At 36.4% G+C, this 23,843-nt stretch overlaps 1 protein-coding gene across 3 annotated transcripts in view; it reads left to right on the top strand.

Moving 5' to 3' along the window:
- Positions 1-661: 661 nt before the first annotated feature.
- The window catches only part of LOC105841445 (uncharacterized), a 47,727-nt gene continuing 24,545 nt past the window's right edge, over positions 662-23,843 (top strand). Inside the window, exon 1 of one of the 3 annotated variants that reach the window (XM_062670820.1) lies at positions 662-1,003. The gene's annotated coding sequence lies outside the window, so the exon portion shown is untranslated. Of the gene's footprint in view, positions 1,004-11,705; positions 12,010-23,843 lie in introns of those variants that run through there. The other 2 variants (XM_062670825.1, XM_062670817.1) reach the window with 2 other exon arrangements.

A 23,843-nucleotide genomic window follows, 5' to 3' on the forward strand; every position in this document is an offset into this window, starting at 1 on the left:
TGCTTCTATTCCTACCTCCAACCGAATACCTCGTGACGGGTAGCTATCATACAACACCAGATATATGACAGATGCCTGAATCTGGCATAAGACATTTCCAAGATAAGCTTGCATATATACAACATAAACAAAGTCCGAACAATAACATACGGACCGTCGGTATCTCTACCGAGAAATATTACCCGCTCGGTGGAAGATATTTCCTTTCGTCGTAAACCTGTTAATATTCCTCCGATTTTCTTTGAATTTAAATCTCGAGAGTTTTCTTCAAAAGTCAAGAGTTTTCACTAAAAAATTAATTACCACATTGTTTTGTCAATCAATCCTTTTTATTTTCACTGCGTCTGATTTATGTAAAACTTTATTGAACAGTTTACATATATGTTCAAAAATTTATTTTTAAATTAAATTATTTATAGCCGAAAATTTTGTATTTTAAATAGTTACCCTATTAAAAATACTCCCGGGTTTTTTTTTTTCAGATGACGTTTGAAGCAAACTATATTATAACTGACACCATGTCAATACAGTTCTTCGCAATCTAAATTACTATTAATTAATTCCCAGTCTAGTATTTCTAGTTAACAGTCTAGACTATTGTGTTAGATGTGAGGCTTAAAAATCTACGCAGTCAGTAACTCAGTAACTCCCCGCTTGCGAGAGGGAAGACACGCGTCGATTTGTCAACTCTAAGACCGATATTTTTGAAGTAATAAACTTCGTTTAGTGAACACTCCAATGTGATGTTGTAGCTACATTTTTTTAAGATGAAACTTACATATTTGGCAGTGATTTTCTTTTAAATTGCAAAGTGAAGAAAATTTAAAAATAAACAAAATATTTACAACTTTGTTTTAAGAGTTTATAAAAAGTATTAATTGTTTTTTTTTTTTAAGTTATGTTACGCACTAAATGTAAATTTTAAATCATATTGTTACTACGCTAGCTTTAAAGGCTTTTAATCACTTTGTGATTCAGTGGACCAGGCTTCAAACGCGCCACGGTATGTTAATTTTGTCAATATGGGGTTTGAGGTATCAGGATAGTCGAAAATGTTCATTAGATAGACACGGTGTTTTTTTTTGCTTTAGCTCTGAAACTGTTGCATGTTGTAGTTATAGTAATTTTATTCTAGAATGTAATGGAAATCAAGATATTAGTCTTCCGTAGATGTTCGCAAGGTAACCTTCAGCTCGTTTTGTATTTAACTTTATATAATTTTTTTTTGATTAATTTTAAAAATTGCATGTTATCCACGGAACAATAATATTAACATATCCGCATAAACGTCAGAATAGATCTCACAATATCACACACGATCACACAATCAAATATTTTATGCAGTGAATGCTTGAAGCCGTGAAAGTATTTGTAGTTAATTATACCATTGAAAATGCAGGCGACGCTGCTCATGAGGCAACATAACCGATATATACGACAATGTATTCAAAGTACTTTTATATTCCGATATTTTTAATTTGTATTTCAATCAGTTAAAAAAGTATACTCATAGTTCGAATTCAAACTGTAAAGGTAGGTGGCTTCTTTTCTTGATACAAATTACCTTTCTGTACTTAGTGACTTAAGACTTTATAAATATACGTATTATAGAGCAATATCGAATCGTCTGGGCTCTTCTATAAGAAGAATTGAAAGTTTCGTCTGAAATGTTTTGTATATTTTATCTTTTATTTGAAATCATATTTTGTTGAATTGTGTTGAATTTACATAATTCGTTTTTTAATTTATTATGAAGTGGGATTATTTAATATGTTTTAGCAAACAAGTAAAGGTTATAGTTTATCAAACAAAACTTTTAATTCGGAACTCTTATTTTCTAAAAAAAATTTCCGTTCCTTTTATTATTGTAGAAAGACTTAGTTATTGTATTTGAAATTGTATATATATAGTTATATAAACCTAGTCCAGTCTTAAGTTCTGTTTCAAATGAAAATGCATTTTTTAATGAAGTAGTGTATTAATATAATATTAAAATTTATACCTATATATTTTATATATTAAAGTCTCAGTAAAACTTAAAAAAATATTCTATTCGAAATGGCCACCTTTGGCTTTTATACAGGGCTTTAACCTGTTTAGCCACGAATCTGGGGAAACACGCACTGTTTCCAAGGGAAATTTCGCCACTGTTTGCTCCAAAGATTTTTAGAAGACTCAATGTCGTCGTGACGTTTAGAGCAGGCCATCTATACTAATATTATAAAGAGGAGAGATTTGTTTGTTTGTTTGTTTCGAATAGGCTCCGAAACTACTGGACCGATTTGAAAAATTATTTTTCCATTAGAAGCCGACATTGTCCCTGATGAACATAGGCTACTATTTTTTATTTTTTTTTAATTTATTTTTTTTGGTTTCATGTGTGTTTTAATGTTTCCGAAGCGAAGCGAGGGCGGGTCGCTAGTGTCTTATAAAACTGATCATAATTTGAAGTCTAAAGGGTTGAGGTCTGGGCTAGATGAGGGCCCGTCTTTAGCTCTTATAAAGACCGAAAAGTTCGTTTCAAGCCAGGCTTGGGTACTTCGTGCCTTGTGACCAGATGCAGAGTCTTACTGGAAAGTCCACGGTATATTTTAAAAAAGTGTATTGCTGGGAGGTTTTACAACATATACCAAGACTGTATCTTGATACACTTTGGCTGAAGTTTTCACTCCTTTTTCACAAAAATGTAGTTTGTGACTCCTTGATAAGACACACCCCACCAAACCATTACTGACGCAGGATGGTGACCACGTTGTACCTTTCCGACCACTTGAGCAGCTTCTTTAGAACCGTGAGCGTACACTTTATTATTTTGCTTATTGCAGTGTTCTTCAATCGTGAAATTTTTTTTGTCGGTAAAGAGTACATTTCTTTTCCTTTCACCTGCGTATCGCGACAGAAGGCGTTTTGATCGATCCACTCTCCTTAATTGTAAAGATTGATTTAGGGCATGTCCTGTATATCGACGATAAGCACCGATCTTCAGGTCTTGTTTTATAATAGCCGACAGAGTCCTAGCGGGAATCTTCATTTCTCGCGATAAGATTTTTTGCTTCCTAATGGGGGAATTCAACGAATTCTGGCTTTAACAGCATTAACATTTTGTGCCATTTCACATATTTTTTCGTGTTCATTATCAAATTACAATATGGAATTACAATATGGGTGGGGTGTATTGTAGAAAATAGGATTGCAGTGATCGCCTTGCACAAAGTGGGTATGGAGACGTCGGTCATATTGGCCGCGTGCTGTTAGAACTAAAAGTCTGTTTTTTTTTTTTTATTGCTTAGTTGGCTGGACGAGCTCACAGCCCACCTGGTGTTAAGCGGTTACAGGAGCCCATAGACATCTACAACGTAAATGCGCCACCCACCCTGAGATATAAGTTCCAAGGTCTCAAGTATAGTTACAACGGCTGCCCCACCCTTCAAACCGAAACGCATTACTGCTTCACGATATAAATAGGCGGGGTGGTGGTAGCTTATACGGGTATGAAAAAGTGGTTTCGATTTAAATTATTTTGTTATTATTAGTTTTGATTTGGCCTTGTTTGTTTTGTATCTCGATTCTCGTATACAGCTTAGTTCTATTAATCATCTCTTCATCGAGTGGACAATAAGTAACCTGTGTCTAAACGTGATACATTGTATCATGTGTGCGTGCTGGTCTTGTGATATGATAATTAATTACAACGACAATCTATCATAAAAATCTAGATTATGCAAATGACGAAAAGACTTGCAATATCGTTATGTCGATGATCGCACCAGTTAGAAAGAGGCAACATTTTGTCGGACTATCTGTAGATTCTATTGAAGTCTATAGAATACTATTATTTGCCTACGAGCCGCGTCTGTGAATATTTAGTTTATATAGTATAAGTATAGTATAGTATAGTATAGTATAGTATAGTATAGTATAGTATAGTATAGTATAGTATAGTATAGTATAGTATAGTATAGTATAGTATAGTATAGTATAGTATAGTATAGTATAGTATAGTATAGTATAGTATAGTATAGTATAGCAGTTTCGGGTTAAAAATACAAATTTAATGGTGGTAGGGCCTCTTGTGAGTCCGCACGGGTAGGTACCATCACCCCGCCTATTTCTGCCGTGAAGCAGAAGCGTTTCGGTTCAAAGGGTGGGGCAGCCGTTGTAACTATACTAAGACCTTAGAACTTCTCAAGGTGGGTGGTGCATTTACGTTGTAGATGTCAATGGGCTCCAGTAACCACTTAACATCAGGTGGGCTGTGAGCTCGTCCACCCATCTAACCAATAAAAAATATTTAAAAATCACCGAGAACAATGCGATTTTTATTTTTATGATTAGATTGGATTTTTTTAAATAAATACATTCTGTGGACATGTAAAGCTTTAGAGCTAAAATAATTTATATGAAAACCAAGTAAGCTTCCAATAACAAAGAAAAAAAGAAACCTCACAAGAAACATAATCTGGTTACACAATAACGGCATTGTTATCTTGACTATTTGTTTGAGAGATCAGAAAATCGCCGGCGATGCTTCATCTAACACTATTCTACCGTAGATAAGAGAGCGGGCATAAATAACTAATTAAAAAAAAATACCAAAAAATATAATTGGGAAACGCGCAAAATTTTGAGCCTAAAATCGTGGTCACCGCTTTGGACGTTGCCGTCATGAAATAGTCTTCTATAACCGTAGCAATATAGTAAATATACTAATGTATTTGAGCTTTCAAGCACCGGGCTCTATACCGCAATGGTCAGGTGGCGGGAGATGTCCATGAACTCTTGTTACTAGCTAAAACCACGTTTGTGTGTGTGTGATTCATCTACACTCAGAAAATGAGTCCTGATGGGTTTTAGTCGAGGATACAAAGTAGCTTCCAGGTGACAACGAAGCAAGTTTTGTTTATTTGTTTGCCCTAATAACGAATGATTACTATTGAAAAAGAAAAATAGTGTTGTAGTATTGCGAAATGTTTGGTATTTTTTTGCTAGTGGTAGGGTCTTATGTGATCGCACCGGTAGGTACCACCCCCTTGCCTATTTTTATCTTGAAGTAATAATGCGTTTCGGTTCGAAAGGTGAAGCAGCCGTTGTACTGTAAAAACGAAGACTTAAAACTCATGTCTCAAGGTGGGTGGGGCTTTTGACGTAGTTGATAGCCCTGGTGACCACTGAACACCAAGTGGGCCGTGAGTACGTCGATTTTTAGTAACAAAAAAATATGAATCATTAAATAATTGATTAATTTCGACAAACATTTTTTCTCAATTTAACCTTAATAAAGTAGGCAGCTTAAGCTTAAGGCCGAAAAACTACATTCCTCTTGAATTTTTACCCAAAATCCATTGACAAAAATACGAAATGATTACGACATGTTTTAAAACCAAGAACTTCTCGTCTTCAATTTAGAGTCGATAATTAATTAGAAATAGAAACTAACATCATTGTTGTAGTAATTCGATCAACACATTTATTAACAACACAAATTATGTAAGCCAACGTGATATTGACGTCGCAGGAATCGTGACTCTTCCGCTAAGCGTTTTCAATTAGTCCTCACCCCAATACTGTTTGTGAACCACATTCATTTCGTTTTATTTTCTCGCCGTTAAATCTACAGAATATGAAGTAAAAATCCCCGAGATTTCCTGCTTCGAACAAAATTCTTTACACGTGTAAGTGTACTCGCAAGATTTGTTGTGGCTTCTGTTAATAATTCGATTTCAAAACCCGAAGTTACTTACGTGGTTTTTTTTGGACGATGCCGTTAGTCATGGAGTCATGGTGGAGTGCAACCCAAACACGTAACCTTGAGATAAAGTATCGATTTCAATGAATGATCAAACGTTTCACATTCAATGGCCGAACACTAGAATTTTCTCATGCCTCATAGGTACGGATAAAAATAATAAATCCCGAACAAATAAAAACCAATCACTGAATACAAAATACTAAAAAAAATGCAGAAACCGACATGGAGTAAAATTCGCTAAAAAGGGATTGTAAAATACTAGATTAACGAGATTTTCTAACGCTAGATCCACCCTTCAAGCCGGAACGCGCGGCTGCTCCATAACAGAAAATGTTCGTATTAATTAAAACACTACCGGCGCTTTGTTAGTTGCATGTCATTATAGGAGATAATAGGAGGGTTGAAATCGGAGTTCAAACACTCACTGGGCTGTGTGTTCGTGATAAATAATATAAAAAGTATTTATAAACATGCTTTTTATTTAGCTGCTATCCGCGGGTTCGTCCAGGTGTTGTGTTAGTATTCTTTTTTCTGAAGGAAGGATTACTGGTGGTCTGGAGACCTTTCCAGTTTCACAAAGAAAAGTGGGCGAGCACGAGCTCAGTCAGGAGGGGTGGGTTTTGCTAACAGCTACCTGAGCGCCTCTAAAGGACCTAATAACTCAAGAGTAGCTGTTTCGCGAATTAATCTACTACCGGATCGGAATCGCGACCCGATGAGAAGATCCGGCGAGAAACTCAGCGGGATGATGCATGGGTTAGGTTGCACGTCGAACTCTGCCGAGTTCGGTTGTCGAGGTCCTTAAGCCTGCTCAGCTGCAAGAGTTATTAGATCTGATGGATCCGTAAGGACGTGTCTAGGGTGTCGAAGCTGACTGGCTTCTGCGTATTATTTCTGAAGTATCACGTAACTTTTCTAAAGGTTTGTCAGGGTAAAAAGTAGCATAATAATATGTCACACTCCTGACTTAAAACGATTACTTTAAAAAAAAAAAAGTCAATCCATTGCTTCGTTTCAGCGTGAAAGAAGAACATACAAACAAATAAAAACACTTTTATATTTTTATCATTATTAACTATGGAAGTATGGTTGTACGTGATTGTACATGAATGTATGTGTATGTACATGTATGTATGTGTCTGTATTTGATTACGCGAGAGTAACAGCGCATATGAACGACATTCAGCGCCTGCCTCGCTCGCGGGCGTGCAAATTTCAAAGCCCTGAATCCAACATTCCAGTGCATATCCTTTCCGTGGTATGGAGTTTTCAATCGTTGCCTAGTCGAATCAGTGTAATTAAAACAAAATACTCATGCAAATTTTAAAACGTGTCGCTAGTGAGAAATGATATTACAGAATACTTTAAAACTACCGTCAAATTCGAGATGTATCGAAGGTATTTTTTTGGTTTGTTCTCAATTAATCGACGACCAGTGTTTCTCAATGCTGTCAAACTTACGAACTTGGTTCTGTACGAAGCTCTTTATATAACAAAATGCAAAACAAATGTTCAAAGGTACTTACTTAAACCAAAGGCTCAACGGATCTAAAACGATTGGAAATCTAAGCACTAAATTTAATCTTCACGAGGACGGAACGGGGAGAGACATGCCGCTTCATTGCGGAAATGTAAAAGTACAAGGAAATGAACATCTTTACCATCGGAGGTTTTATTGCCTTCAAAAGTAGACTAGCCGACGGCTTAAGGCATAAGGAGGTCAGATCACGGTTCTTAAAAAAAAACAAAATTATGATGTGAATCAGATTTTTAAAATCAGCTGCGTTCGCTCATTTCTCGCCACGCGAAAGAAAACTTTTTCGATAAAACATACTTCACTCGGTCCTGTTCGTTGTTTATTTTTAAAATCGGTCAAATCGCCGCTCTTAAATACAAAAGACAGAATCTAGACATACAGACTTTAACCATTTTTCAAACTGGCCGGACAAACTACGCAACGCTGCGGAACAGTTAATTACGGGTGACATCATTTAAATTTGACGCCAAAATAAGTGACGACATAAGCGTAAAAAAAAAAAAAAAAATTAAATATAAAACACGAGAATTAGGCTCATTAAAATATTAGAAATAACACTAGTAGTATTTCAGATGAAAAATATATTTTATTTATATTTCTACATCTATAATAATAAATTTACTCACGATATTGGCATAATTTTTATAAAAAAAAAACATGAAAGATTCCGTTACTTGTTTATACTATGCGCTTCAATCTCCCAGACAAGAAGCAGAATGTGTGGGGACCCCTCTCCACCTCGTCGGCCGTCGCTAATCGGCCAACAATCGAGAGATTTCTTCCTTGCAATTATCGGGAAAGGTCGACTTTTTATTTTTTTAAATTTAATTTATTAATTTAATAGAATACTTTCTTTTTTAAATGAAGCTTAAGAGAGGAAGGCTAACTGACATCTAAATGTTGAAATGCAACGCATTACTCGAAATTCTTCTGAATTCTTTGACATGCTCTTAGGAATAAAATATTTCAAAGCGTAGGAATAGCTTCGTGTACACAATAAAAATCAAAACCTTCAAAAAGTATAAACTAATAAACATGTGTGATCATATATACACGTCGTCTTGTGTCAAATAAAACTGAAAATTAAACTGACATTTTTTAAACAGTCTTATTTACATATGTCTATTATCGTTTCCGAAAAAACCACAATTCTGAGAAGAATTTGCGAAAAAAATACAGCGTGTAAAATTGTTTAGAAAAAATTATCTTGTGATTCTTTTTTACTTAACTAAAGTAATTAAATTTTCAAAACTACACAATAGTATAATAGTATTTAATATTACAAAGTTACAACAGATTTAAATTAAAAAGGTCAGAACAAGCGCCTCTCGAATGCCTCTTGTGACTTGAGGTCCATGTCTCAATAATAGACTAATTACGCAAACTATAAAATTTGCGGGTTTGATTGTTATTTCACGATGTTAATCCTTCATCGTAAAAATAATTTGAGAACATGCCTGTGCTTATTTAGTACATATGTCGTTAGAAAACCTCGTACCTGCCTACCTATTATGAGTACAAGTGGAGTTAGTTCCTTATATCACGATATCTTTTAAAATAAACGAACCCGTAATTCAACGCTTCGTGAGATTTTGTAGAAAAGTTCAAACACGGCCCCTCTAGCCGTCAGCAGTACAAGTCTTTTTTATTTTTCTAGTCTTCATTCGATCGCAGACTATAAGGAAACCGCAAAAAAATTAATGTCAAGCTACGTTAAAGCTACAAATTTTATTACCTTCAATTTATCTTCCGACGATTGTATAGTGGGCATATTAATAATAAGCATAAACACAAGCCCTCTTCTACAGGATAAAACTCTATTCGACAGCGGCAGCATTTTTACACAGGACACTAGAGCTATTAATTATCGTATCAATAATTTTGATTTAAATATTATAAGTTGATGAATTTAAAATATAAAATTTGTTTTGGAGTGCAGTAAAATTTACTGTAATCTACTTTAAATTTGTAACGACCGAAGTAAACTCTAACTTCATCGAGTTCACCATAAATTCATTAAGCATCAGACATCAATTTACATCCATAAAGGTATTGCATCTATGAGGGTTTGAAACGACGGGAGGTGGGTACCCATACTCGCGCCGATCGGGCGACTTAACGGGGGGGAGCAAGGGGGAGGCAAGATACTTGGTGGGGCAAACCCTGTTCCTAGGGCGTAATAAATAATCGTTAGACCCCTATCTAGGGCATGCGAAGGGCCAAGAGAATTTATTATAAAATGGGGTATAGATTTGTGTTGTCTAATACCGGAGATAAATGGTTTCGTGGATTATTGTTTATTGTTAAACCACCTAGTAATAGTCGGGTCTCATCGAAATCAACTTTGTGCCTCTCGGCTCGATCTGTGACTATTTCTTCGGTCAGTTGTTACCATCAATCAATGTTACCATTTTTCTAATACCAATAAATACATGCGGTTACATTTTTTTATGTTCACCTCAAATTTTAAATCAATTATTATCATACGGACTTTGATTTGAATCGAAGCCAAATCTGCGAAGGGTTACTCACTATTAGACCAATTAAACTTTGAAATATTAGCTGCATTTTAAGTTCTCTGCGATCCTTTCAACACAATATCTTGATAAAATATACCACAATACTTAATTAGTTCCGAAGATTTCATTTCCGTAATCAAATAAGAGGCTCGATTGGAGATCGATTGGATCGGATCAAGGGATCCATGTGAAAGTCAAGCTCGAAGAGATCGACTTTATACACGAAAAGTCATCTTCAATAACGAAATATCACTATTTGTGTTTGCAAATAATTGTATACGAATATATCGGATACGTTGTTTGTGTAAAATTTTCTCATACTCGTTTCTCTTGTGATGATTTTAGGGCAGACAGTTTTTTTTATACAGGAGAAAATTATCGCGTCCCAACCCGCGCGGTGAGGGGTATGTGGGAGTTGAATTTCACTAAAAACTCCTGCCGCTCACACCGGGTGCCCGACCCTGGACCTCGGGGCCATTGCGATGGCGGGACAGGGTCGACGTAGAGCATATTACATCCATTCCGCCATCCCTCAAACGCCGGACCAGCGGCTGCCGGTGACACAACCACCGGTTCCCCCGGTCGACGGACCGGGATTCCGCCTTGATGGCGCCGCGCTGCACTTTCCCTCGCAGCGATCGGGGGAACGCGGTCTACTATCACCCTGGGTGTAAAGTACGCCGCTCCATGCCTGGGTCCCTCTCCGCATAAAGCGGATGAAGCCCGATGCTCTTAGGGGGCCGGGTCACGGATGGGACCCCGGCCCCGACCCCTCTACTCGGCGGTGGCGAATTTCTACGTAGTGAGGAGAGCTTTCCCTCACACGCTCCACCACCTCCTTCCGCGAGATGGTGCACTCGCCGAAGTCGAGCTTAGCCTTACAGGACTCGTCGCCGCCAAGCATCGAATCCACAACGACAGGCAGCGACAAGTTCTGTCCTATCTTTGTGACCAGGACTCGGCGCTGCACCTCCCAAGCGGAGCAGACAGAGGGTAGACAGTAGATTGAGTTAGCTCATTTGTCGTATTGTTGACATGCAACGTACAAAACTCATCTAGCAATATCAGTGTTCATCAGTATATTCAATAAAAATGTAAAAACATATGTGCATATGTTATAAACTCTATTCTTGATAAATCGATATTCATGAGACTTGAAAGGAATAAAATTTCCTTTGAAACGCACTTTATTCAGTCGATCTCAACTTTATTGGGGCCAAAGAGGATCACGAGATATTAAATACCTGATTTTTTACACTTGATTTCATTTCTCCGCCGTAAATATGCTCGGAAAATACACTACTGAGTTATTATAGTTGATATAAACAAATTTGATCCAAGACCTTATAAAATGATTCTTCCGTAAAATTTTGATGATAAAGGTTTCAACACTAACGCCTCTTTAAAATTGTAAACACACACTTCTAAAAAGAACAATTGGTGCGGTGTAGTATTTCACTGTTTAGAATTTTAATATTACTAACGCAGATATGCTTACCGACATAAATATTTTGTACATTTATTTGGTAATTAATGAAATTTTCGTAACGGAGTGAATTGTTTTTTTTTTGTGTGCTGTTTTATTGGGTCCGTGGATGCTATAAATTCAGAACAAAACTCGGTAAGTGGGGTTTCGATTGGGTTATATGCGATCAGGTTGCAGGTGTAGTTTTTAGGAGAGGGCAACGTCTGACGTACTGGCTCATGAAATATATTTTTGTGAATAATACTTATCTGTGACATCATAGGTCGGGGAAAAGTTTCTTCGCATTTTTTAAGAAAATTCACAACATATTTTTATATAGTTTATTTACATTTAACTAAAGTATGTAGGTACCATTTTATTCGATAACTTTTTGCTATCTTGTAGGTAGGGACATGTGTGGTGTAATAAGATATAAGACAGTAATAAATAAATATTTGAATAGTAAAGACGTGTTTCATATTCGCTGCGGCGTCAATTCTTTATATGGCGACCCTGCCAGCGCATTCGCGATGTTCCGTATAAGGAAAGTAAAATATAAACAATGAGTGCAGTGTGCAGTTCAGGAGACAATTAAATAATTTTTGGACAATGTAACTCTAAAACCCATAAAATACGAAGCGCCCGAGCCGCTGATACTTTTTTTTGTACATTTTTTTGAAGTGAAAACTTCTTTAGAATCGTTGTGATTTCAAACCAGATGCAACGGAAAAAACGACAGGTAAGAGACACAAATACAAAGAATGAGACAGAAATATACATACTATTTTATACAGCACCATCTGTGAGATTTTTTAATACTAACGTGTGTATGAAAGCTCTTGTAGTGAATTTTAATTTAGGATTATACGTGAAATTAAAATATCAATTCACAGAAGGCGCTACCTTACAATTATTTACTAATGACAAAATTTTACATATACTTAAGACGTTTAGGATAATTGTATTTTAATTTTGGAAGGTTTCACTTCTACCACGTGTGAATTGCACACATTTTGTTTTAAATATTATATAATGGGAAAAGGCCAATCTAAGGAGGACGTAATTAAAGTGCAGAATAGAGTTGCAAATTCAGCCGGCCCTGACAAACTGCTGTACCATGCAAACATAACAAGCTATGTTTTAGTTACAATTTGTATCATTTTAATCGTCAGAGTAATTATATTATTTCTGCGTTTTTACCGAAAATACCATTCAGAGTGCATACAAAGTCATATTAACGAATACGAGCTACGGAGGGCTTTGAGTTTGAGCCGCAGGCAACAATCATGGCTGCCACGGGTTCATCGTCAGTGTGAGTGAATAGTGGTAAAAAAAAACCCTGATGATTAATCAATGTGCTGGTAAAACTCTTTGACGAACTAAGAATAGCAATGTACCTTGTGTAATGTAATAAGGCTTTTTTTGCAAATTTTACTTGGTTTTAGTTTTTTTTTTCTTTCCGCTTTTATGTGTCATTAAACTGAATTTATCCCGGATAGGCTTCACTATGTGTAGGAAAAAGTAAGCTATGGACAATGAAATTAGAGAAATATTTGAGAAGTTACAATATATTAAAGATTATCTAACAAAATTAGGTCCATATAGAAGATCAGTTAGTATAAGAGAGGCAAAAAGTGCAGATGAAAATGTTTTATGTAGTCGATTTATTTCTATATGTGATATTATTGAACGTAAGATAAAAAACAAGGAAATAATTAAAGATAATTAAATTGATATTTTTAAGACATTATTTAGTGGTATAAATAAATTATACTCAAGAATAGTTCAACTTTGTTCTGATAGTACGGAGAGTATGACGAGCACCGTGGAAAAAATTGATTTAAAAGCTGCAATTGCTTTATTACCAATTGTGAACGGTGATGAGCATATCACCAAACAATTGATCTCAAGTATTGACATGCACGACTCTATGATTGATGATGGTAGTAAAAAACAACTCATATGGTTTATTTTAAAATTCCGTCTGCCCGAAAGCACGAAGCTGCGCATGAGCAGTACCTACTTAAATGTTACAGATTTAATTAGGGATATGCGCCAAATTTTATTGCATAAAAAATCGGATACTGCAATCCAAAGCCAGCTGCAACGTACGAGGCAATGTGAAAAGAACATTGAGGATAATGGTAACGAGATAGAACAGTTATTAGTCAATTTAACAATTACCCAGGCCAACGGAGATTCTAACGCGTATCAAATTTTGAGGCCAATATTTGAGCGTATAGCGATAAAGAGATTTTCGGCCTGCGTATTCTTCGCCTTAGCACAATAATAGCTGCAAGAAATTATAGCTCACTAAAAGATGCGATCCAGGGTGCATTGGATGAGAAGCTCTCAAGTGGTGGAGAAGAACGGGTGATGACCTTCCGTCATAATAGAGGTAGATTCAATTATAATCACTTTGACAATTATAGCAGGGGTGTTATTAGAAATGTTTCTAATACCCAGAATTACAATAACCGTGGTCGTGGTTATAATATTATATTATAATATAATATTCGGTACGCCGTACAATAATCGCGTGCGCAGTGGTTTTCGTGGCCACACCCTATATCTAGGTCGTGCGCAACAGCAACAAATAAATATAGCCGAGTCGAATAGCAACACACATTTAAGGCAAATTCTCGGAAATTATAACAAAGCTGACTAAGTTAAAGTAAAAACAAGACGAAGTTTTTTCGTGCATAATCATTTTTATTGTGAAAACATTAACTCTGTTTATTTTAGCGTTTATCAAGAACCGCGCTTTTGGTTACTTGATACCGGCGCGTCACTGTCCATAGTCCGGCAAGAGTTATTAGAGAACTTACACATTCCATTCCATAAGTAGCAAATCAAAATAAACGGTATAGGATGTCATGTTATGTGCGATGGCTTTGTTTATCTTAAATTAAATAATGATAATTATGAGTTTGACCATAAGTTTTATGTAACTAAAAAATTGTAAGTAAGCAGTAATGCGTTTCGGTTTGAAGGGCGAGGCAGCCGCTGTAACTATACTGCGACCTTAGAACTTATGTCTCAAGGTGTGTGGCGCATTTACGTTGTAGATGTCTATCGGCTTCAGTAACCACTCAACACCAGGTGGGCTGTGAGCTCGTCCACCCATCTAAGCAATAAAAAAAAAGCTTGGTTCTAATGGCTACTTAACAATACCAGTGAGATGTGAATTTACGTATTTAATACAGACAGGCTTACGTGACGAATGTATAGTAACGACTAAGCAGTTAAGTGAAGCAGTATTCTTGGCATCCATTATTGTCAAGCCCAAGGATGGAAAGATTCCGTAAATTTTTTTCAATACAAGAGAGGAAGATGTTCAATTAAGCTATTTTACACCACACATGATCCCATTGCTATAGACATTTTGGGCCTTCTGATCAAAATACCGCGACAATTGGTTTTGGCAGTCCTCTTGTGATATTAGCATGATACTGCCTAAATAATTCTGAAGAGACCGAAACAGGTGGAAATCTAAAGGTGCCAGGTCAGCACTATACGGCGGATACATTAACACCTCCCAGCCAAGCTTTATTAATTTTTGCTGAGTGGCTTAGATGTGTGAGGTCTAGCGTTACCATGATCAAAAACCACACCCCTTCTGTTGATTAATTCCGGCCGCTTTCTCTCAACTTCTTGCTTTAACTTCATCAGTTGTTCGCAGTAGAGTTCAGAATCGATGGTCCTGCCTGGTGGTAACAGCTCATAATGAATAATTCCCTTCCAATCCCACCATACACACAGCATCACCTTGTTGCGAGTTAACCCGGGTTTCGCCACAGTCTGTGAAGCCTGACCGGCCTTTGACCACGACCTTTTTCGCATGTTTTTGTCGTACATGATCCACTTTTCATCACCAGTTATCAGCTTCTTCAAATTTGGTTCGGTTTCATTACGTCATAATAAAGAATCACAAATGAGTACTCGGTTCATTAGGTTTCTTTCAGTGAGCTCGTGAGGTACCCAAATATTGAGCTTTTTTGTGTACCCAGTTTTTTTAAATGCGCCAATGGTGGTCAATTCCCAATTCTTCAGCTACGTCGTAACTACTGATATGCCGGATCTTACTCCACTTTTTCAAAAATGGCATCCGTTTTATCCGTAATAGGGCGACCAGAGCGACGTGCATCTTTGACATCAAAATTTCCGGATTGAAAACGCTTAAACCAAATTTGTGATACTCTCACAGACACTGCACTAGGTTTATAAACATCGCAAATTTTTTCACGGCTTGCGTTGCATTTTTACCTTTTTTGTAGTAAAATTTTAAAATGTATTGAATTTCTTCATTAGATTCACTGCATTAGATTCACACACACACAATGACATCTTGACAGTACGAAAAATAAATAAAATCACACATTTTCCCAATTTGAATTTGGAATTGCCTTAGTAACAAATAGTATAGCCAACGAGATTTTATTACAAGTTCATACATACTATAATGCGAAAAGACTTTTTTCCCAACCTATTAGTAACCGAACGCAAAAAGCGCTCGGTCAAATGATTATCTATGTTTCGACGGCAAACGAAGTTTATACGGGAACATTGAAGCTTAAATTTAGTGGAGTCAGAGCTCTCGGGTACTGTGATGAATATATACCTAGTCAGGTCATAAATTCTGTCACATGTTTAATGTAAAATAATTGAATCAAGTTTATTCATTATATAACCATTCATATACCAAAATTAACTTAACAAAACATAGATTCTTATGACCCTAAAGTTTATTCAAAATGACCTCCGTGATTTTGAATACAGGCCTTCAATCTGCGCGGCCAGTCGTCTATCGCAGCACGAACGAGGTCCATGTCAATATCGGCGGCTGCCTTAATCAAGGATGTCTTGAGTGACTCCAAATTGGGATGAGGCTTTGAGCACGCCTTTTCCTCCAAGTGTTGCCATATCTTGTAATCTAACGGATTCAAATCTGGACTGGAGGAGGGCCAGTCTTCGTGCCGAATGAAGTCGATTTCACGCGCCGCCAGCCAGTCTTGTGTGCTCTTCGCTCTATGAGCTGGCGCCGAATCTTGTTGGAATACCCAGTGCCTGTTATTGAAAATGGTATGAGAAACAGGTTCCACAAGGTTCGTCAGGACTGTATTTTGATACACAACTGCATTCGTTTTTACACCTTTCTCACAAAAATGTACCTCTGTTAAGCCCCAATACGAAACTCCCAACCATACCATGAGCGAGGATGGAAAATGACCTCGTTGGACACGCGGAATACGGTTGCTCGCTTCTTCACTACTGTGTGCGTACACCTTATTATTTTGTTTGTTGTAGCTCTCTTCTACGGTAAAAATTTTTTCATCCAAAAAAAGAATTTCCCGATATTTTTTTCCCGCGTACCGCTTCAACAAAGCGCGGCATCTCTTCAGTCTCAGGTCCATTAGACGAGCATTCAAACGATGTCCTGTTTTTCTTCGATATGCCTGAAGCTCTAAGTCTTCATTTAACACCCTTTTCACCGTGGTTCTGCTTAACCCCATCTGAAGGGCCAACAGTTTCTGCTTACGTTTGGGATTTCTTTGAATTCGCGCCTTCACAGCTTTTATCACTGCTGGAGTCCTAACAGACCGAGGGCGACCACTTCTTGACCTGTCATCTACACTAGAGTCTTCATTGTATCGTTTGATGGTACGATAAATGAATCTTTTGGTTATATTAAAATTTTTCAGTATGTCAAAAATTTGAATTAGCGCGTAACCGCAACGATGCAACACAATAACTGCAACACGGTCTTCTTTAAGCGTCCACTCCATATTTAAAAATGAGTCAAATTCTAAAAGTATACATTTTTATTTTCATGAACAATTCGAAATTCGAATTCAATAAACTTTTTTGTGGCCAGCATTCTAAAAGAAAAGTTTATACTGTGTGACAATACTTATAACCTGACTAGTTACATATATATAATATATAAATTATATTATGTTACTACTGCAACTTGAAAACGCGTAGTTATGATTACCGCAATTCAAACGAAGAACATTTATTTCTTGAAAGTGCTGGCGTGCCATCTATCTCTTTTTCTTTTTCTCCACCTTATCCCACTAGGTGGGGTCGGCACAGCTAATTTTTCTCTTCCATTCTCTTCTATCAGCTGTCATCTCAACACTCAGTCCTATCTCTCTCATATCGTCATTCACACACTCTATCCATGTCTTCTTCGATCGACCTCTTCCCCTCTACCATGCACTACCACTTCCATTCATTTCCTAGTCATATGCATCTTCTCTCTACGTATCACATGTCCATACCACGCTAACCGATGGCTAACGAATGGCGTGCCATCTATCATACAATGGTAATCTCATCGAAGTCATTGATTTACCAATAAAATATGTATTGTAAAATTTGGATGAATAGAATTTGAATGAATTTATGAATTTAGGAATGTTACGAATGTTTGTGTGTGCATCTGAAAATCGTCTAATAAAAATCTTATCTGCAAAAAAATTATTGTAAATACTCTACAATTAAGACATATATAGACATTAAATTTCAAGATGGAATTAATATTGAGAAGTCTATGGGATCCGGTAATCCACTTAACGGGCTATCAGTTCGATAATCAGTCTCAGCAAGAAAATAAATCCCTTAACTAATGAACAATTTAGCTTCTGAGGCGACTTAAACTTATTCATTCAATCATTTACTAAAGCCTTTTTCTAGTTTTTACTGGTGGTAGGACCTCTTGTGAGTCCACGCGGGTAGGTACCACCACCCTGCCTGTTTCTGCCGTGAAGCAGTAATGCGTTTCGGTTTGAAGGGTGGGGCAGCCGTTGTAACTATACTGAGATCTTAGAACTTATATCTCAAGGTGGGTGGCGCATTTACGTTGTAGATGTCCATGGGCTCCAGTCACCACTTAACACCAGGTGGGCTGTGAGCTCGTCCAAAATCTAAGCAATAAAAAAAAATTAGAAAAAAAAACATTTATCGTGAACAGTTCAAAAGTTCAAAATGAATGTAAACTAATTCAATTTAGAAGTTACCTAGTCATTTTGAACGCAGCGCACTCCGACGCTCCCCCGGTACCCTTTTAACTAACAAAACTTTCGGCGCACGTCCTAAAATACTCAGACCACGGACCCTTCCATCTCTAATTATCGGCTAACTTATGGGCTAATTATTTGTGAATAGAATTAAAATGCACTTTGTGGATGGTCCATTATGAGTTTTTTTGACAGTGTCAAGGGAGAACAAGTTCGGTGTCTGCTTTGTGTTAAGACGTCACAATTTGAACCACACCTTGAGACATGAGGTTTACGTCTCAATCTTACAGTAACGGCAGTCTCAACTTTCAATCCGGAAGGCCTTAATGCGTCGCGGCAGAATTAGGCCGGGTAGTGGGCTCTACCACATGTAAGTAAGTGAAACGTAGTAAGCCCTAAACTATAAACAAAATCTTAGAAAATGTCTTTTCTAATTAAAGACAGCAGTTTTTGACAGTAAAAGAATAATAACAGATACAATAGACTACTTAGAGAATCCTAATAAGATAACTCACAGACTTATTTTAAAAGCTATTATTGAAGTGAAGTTTTGTTGCAATTAAATCGTATAGAGATTAAAACAAGTTCAAATGGAAACACTAAACACTTTGCTCATGAGCAGTACTTACTCAAATTGCTACCGAAGGTAAAAATTACAAATAAAAGTCCAATTAAATGGAGCTTAAGGATAGAACCAAATCTATAGCAGTGAGTTTCATATAATAATTTTATTCACAATCATTTCAAGTGTATAGTTGAGCGCATATCGTTTTCTTTTGGTCCCCTTCGGTTGAGCTAATTGAAAATTGCTTGACAAATAGGTAAAAAATGTCATATAACTTTTATACTATTTATATTATTTATGTAACTATACTTGAGACCTTAGAACTCACGTCTCAAGGTGGGTGGCGCATTTACGTCATAGATGTCTATGGGCTCCAGTAACCACTTAACACTAGGTGGGCTGTGACCTCGTCCACCCATCTAAGCAATAAAAAAAAAACTTACATAATATTTATCTTGTCATCATTGAGGAACAAACTAATTAAAAATAGACAAAGTTTTAACTTCAACAAATAGCTTTAAGTCAGCTACCGAAGTCGTAGTCTTTACAACTTTTGTCATAAAAGTTAACAGACTGACTACTAAAATTAAAATACAAGTGTGATTTAAGTTTACGTAGTTTTCCTTTTCTTTGGTACAGTATGAAATATGACGATTTGAAGTGAACTAAAATATTTCAGCTGCTACAAGCCGTTTAAGAAAATTGTGATATAGATCACAAACAAAATGATAGTTTCCAACATCAAATACCATAAATATCTTGAAAGCTTGTGTATGGTACCTTATAAATTAGGTTATGAGTCTTATAGATTATGTCAAATGGCCAAAACTTTGGGAAACTCTGTTGGCCATGGGTACCCCCGAATACTTGGTTCTTCTGGTTCTTCTTTGTTTATCTGCTGAGGCCATATAGACTATGAGGAAGGAACAGCTTCCGTTAGAATATATTATGGCAAATTATAGCACGACGTGTTATCCCTAGCACAAGAGTTCGCCAAGGGTGTGTCATATCACCGCTCCTATTCAATATATACACGGAGCTTATAATGAGAATCGCCTTCCAAAATTGGTCGAATATAATAACTATTGGAGGTCGGAAGATTTCAAACCTTCGATATGCAGACGCCATCACCTTAGTCGAGTCAGGTGTGAGCCAGATGGAAGAGCTACGCAGCACTGTAGAACACGCCAGTCTTGATTTCGGACCTAAAAATAACCGCAACAAGATAAAGATCACGACTGTCGACCGTGCTAATGCTAATAATAACTCGCCAGATATCACAAGTAATGCTAACTGTGATGTCGTACAATCATAGATTTACTTGGGTGCACTAATTTTTAAGCAGTGACGGGTATGTCGATGAAATCAAGCTGAGCGGAAGCAGATTTTCTTCATGCAATACTTCGGTACCCGAACTGACATAATGGCGTTATTATACAAGTACTTCAACACTTCGATATACCAATAGTGATTATGGCATCGCTGGAGACATCTAAGGACCGCCTAAGTCTCTACGGAATCAAAGGCTTTTTCATAACCCATAAAAGCCACGCATACCGAATATACTCTTCGGTCTTTTGAAAATTTATCGCAGTGTATGTATATGGTCTACGGTGCTAAAGCTTTTTTGAAAACGGCTTGCTTGGGAAACTTGATTACTTCCAGCTAATCGGATACTATAAGCTGGAAGTAAGTAATCAAGCTTGCTTTCGAGACGATTCACAATGACTCTCGAGAACAGCTTATAGACATTGCTCAGCAGTGCTATAGGCCTGTAGTTCTTCAATAAGGCTCAGTCGCTTTTTTTTTGAAAAACAGGAGAACAACTTCCCTATTCCATGCCTGTAGCGTTTTCCCTTTGAGCAAGTAGGAATTAAATAGCTTCTGAAGGAGGTGGTCGGACTGCAAGGCTATCGTATCCTCTCCTTGTTTTCGAAGTTCCGATAAATAACGTTCCAGCGCAACTTATCCATCTCTTCCTCCAACTCAACAAGTCCTTTCTCAAATCTCTTCTCGTCCAATCTCAAAGTGGGCACGTAGTGTGTTACCAGGGCCAGTAGTTCTCGTTTTCGGGGCTGCTAGCCGGGTCTCCGCCAGGGATTCTTAGCACCGCCCGCCCAGTCCTTGTCGTAGCCACTACCATAGGCTAGAGGCCTAGTCTCTCTGTTTATTGCCATTGAGGTATTTGGACTACTGTACCGCGCTGACTAGAAGGATTGGTACAAGGTTTAATTTCGAGTTGCCTTCTGTTTTTCCTTTCTATTTCCTTGTATTGTATTGGCGTCTTGTGCATGTTCCTTTAGTTGGTTCTTACGACTTCCTGTAATAGTATAGGAGTGGTGACGTTTTATATTCTTACTTTATCACCACACGGACAAATTTTTATTTTATTGCACAAACAATATTTACATATAAGCTATTTTTTTATAGATTAATCTTATTTCCAAATGCGTGCCCAAGACGACAAGACAAGACACCCTACCGCTATTTATTGCGTAAATAATAATTTTATATACTAGCGCTAAGTAAATGGAAAAACACAACAAGCTTAATTTTGATTAATTTAATAACAGAAATTTAGTTTAATGTCCCATAAAATTTGATCCTCTCTTGGTTAGTTGATACAGTGCAGTAAGACTTAAAGCCTTGGGTTTTACAATTTTACTGGTTAGTAAATTTAAGCTTGGTCACAATGCTACTATGTAACATTTTCCTCGGTAAATTTAATTTAAGTAAAGTCTAGCTCATACAGCTAATAACACTGGTTCGGCCGCTAAGTGGATTAGTCCACTCTTACCGGTCTACGGCGTAGCACCGTAGCGCTTGGTTAATGCTCTACGAAAGTACTATCTCTACATTGTACCTCAATTTTTAACATACATATTAGGAAGATTTTTTTACTTGTTTTTGTGAGGTCGTTGATTTACAGGAATTCTTAATATTTTCATAAACAATATTTAACTTTAAACTTTATTATGAATGATCACATTTGACAAGATGGCAATTTATTAATTCGTACTTGATTTTATATGGAATAAAATGAAGTTTTGAAGAAAATCAGTCAGTTCATTCATTATGAGAAAGCCGGAAAACAGATAAGAAAAAACAAATAATTGCTTTTCAAATATGTTTTTCCAAGAAATGCTTGAAATTAATTTAATATGAGATTCAAGTTTATAATATCAGTGTTAATAAATTAAAGCTGGTTTACAATCGTTAATTTTATTAAAGAACATAATATTAGATATACTGTCAAAGAATAAGTAAAAAATGTATTATATAATAATTTGGAATTTGAAGCAATTTAATGAAGCAGTATAAAAAAAGGTTTTTTTAGCAAATTTCAACGTTATTAGCGATTAAAAAAATAAAAGAACTCGAGAAAACAAAAAAGCTAAAAAGTTTTGCGACTACGTAATCGGAACACAAGGCGAAGCGACGTGCGTTCATTGCGGCTTCACGATGGCAACTGAGGAGTAGAGAGAAATGTGCGGACTTTGACTCCTAAATATTTACTATACTAGAAAACTTGTTGCTTTACCACACGTTTGTAGCACTCGGTATTAAATGCAGTAATAATGTGCGATATTAGTCATGGAACAGAAAATTACGATAGGTATCAATTATAGTTAGATAAATAATTTGATTTAATTAAAAATATATATACTTATATATGTTGAATGAGTGTAAAAGTCTAAGTTACAAGCAAGTCTGCATATAAAATGTAGTTTATATGTGCATAAAGTATACTTTATATGAATAGTTAAAATTCATCATATTATTCAGTATATTTAAATCTTGCTGAATTGTTTGGGATTTTACATTTACTTTTATCATGAGCTTGTCTAATAATAAAAATACTGAATTCTGATTGAAAGAAGGGAAGGTTATAAATTAATTGTTGAGACTGCTTTGGTATGTGTGATGAGATCTTACGTGTTTCTGATGTGAAGCATTTGTGCATCCCGGATTAAAGGGTGTTAGTTCTATTCTAGAGCACTATAGAGTGGTCATCCTAGTGTATTCAAGAAGTGTCAATCTTTTTATTGTAATATGTTGTAAATACTACGTAGGTGAGCTTATTATACACATCTATTTGAAACTTTTCTATGAAGTGAAAAGCTAAATTTAGCATTGATACGAACCCAATAAATAACCTCATAATTAGTAGAGACTCTCAAAATTAATGCTTCTATATATAAATAGCTACTTCGTCTACATTTAATCATCAAGTCATGTTTTTACTTGCCTTTTAGCAGATATAGTAGTAGTTTTATATATTTTGATTTAGATTTTACATCAAACCATACCAATGGGTTTCTAACATCGACTGCTCTTTATGAAATACTTTGTTATATAAATAAATGCTTCTAATGAATTTGTTGCGAAAAATTTCTGAAACAGTGCAGATGAGTTGTAAAAACGATGATATATGAGAAATACAGTATTCGACGATTTGATACTAAAATTTCATACCAACACTTTGACAACAACGTCCGAAATTAATTCCGGCTACGTTCAAACAATACGGTAAGCCTATTGTAGTAATAACTAGCATATCGCTCAAGTTCGGTATAGGCTTGTTAAGATGTTTGAATAGCAGAGGCAACCCCTGCCACAGAGCTTATCGCGTTAGGACCATTCATGCAGCGTTCAGAAGCTCTAGATAAACTGCCTTTTGATGCTTCATGTTGTCGGAAATACTTAAAGCTTTTGGTCCAATTTATATTGTGCATATAAAGTGATTCGGTTAAACATTTGCAATATTTATCTTTTAGTCCACAGAGGTCCACCGTTGGACCGCCCAGCCCCAAGTCTCGCCGTAACTGGATTGCAATATGCAAAAGCTTAAACACCTTGCTGTTTGATTTTGCTTTGAAATCCTCGCGCTACAGGTTGCCGAGAAACACGAAGCCGTTTGGCATTTTGCCATAACGTGTTGCATCTAGCTGTTTTTAAGTAAATGTTTGCTATGAAGTTTTATAC

This window comes from Bombyx mori, chromosome 1 (genome assembly GCF_030269925.1).
Source record: "Bombyx mori chromosome 1, ASM3026992v2".
NCBI lineage: Eukaryota > Metazoa > Arthropoda > Insecta > Lepidoptera > Bombycidae > Bombyx > Bombyx mori.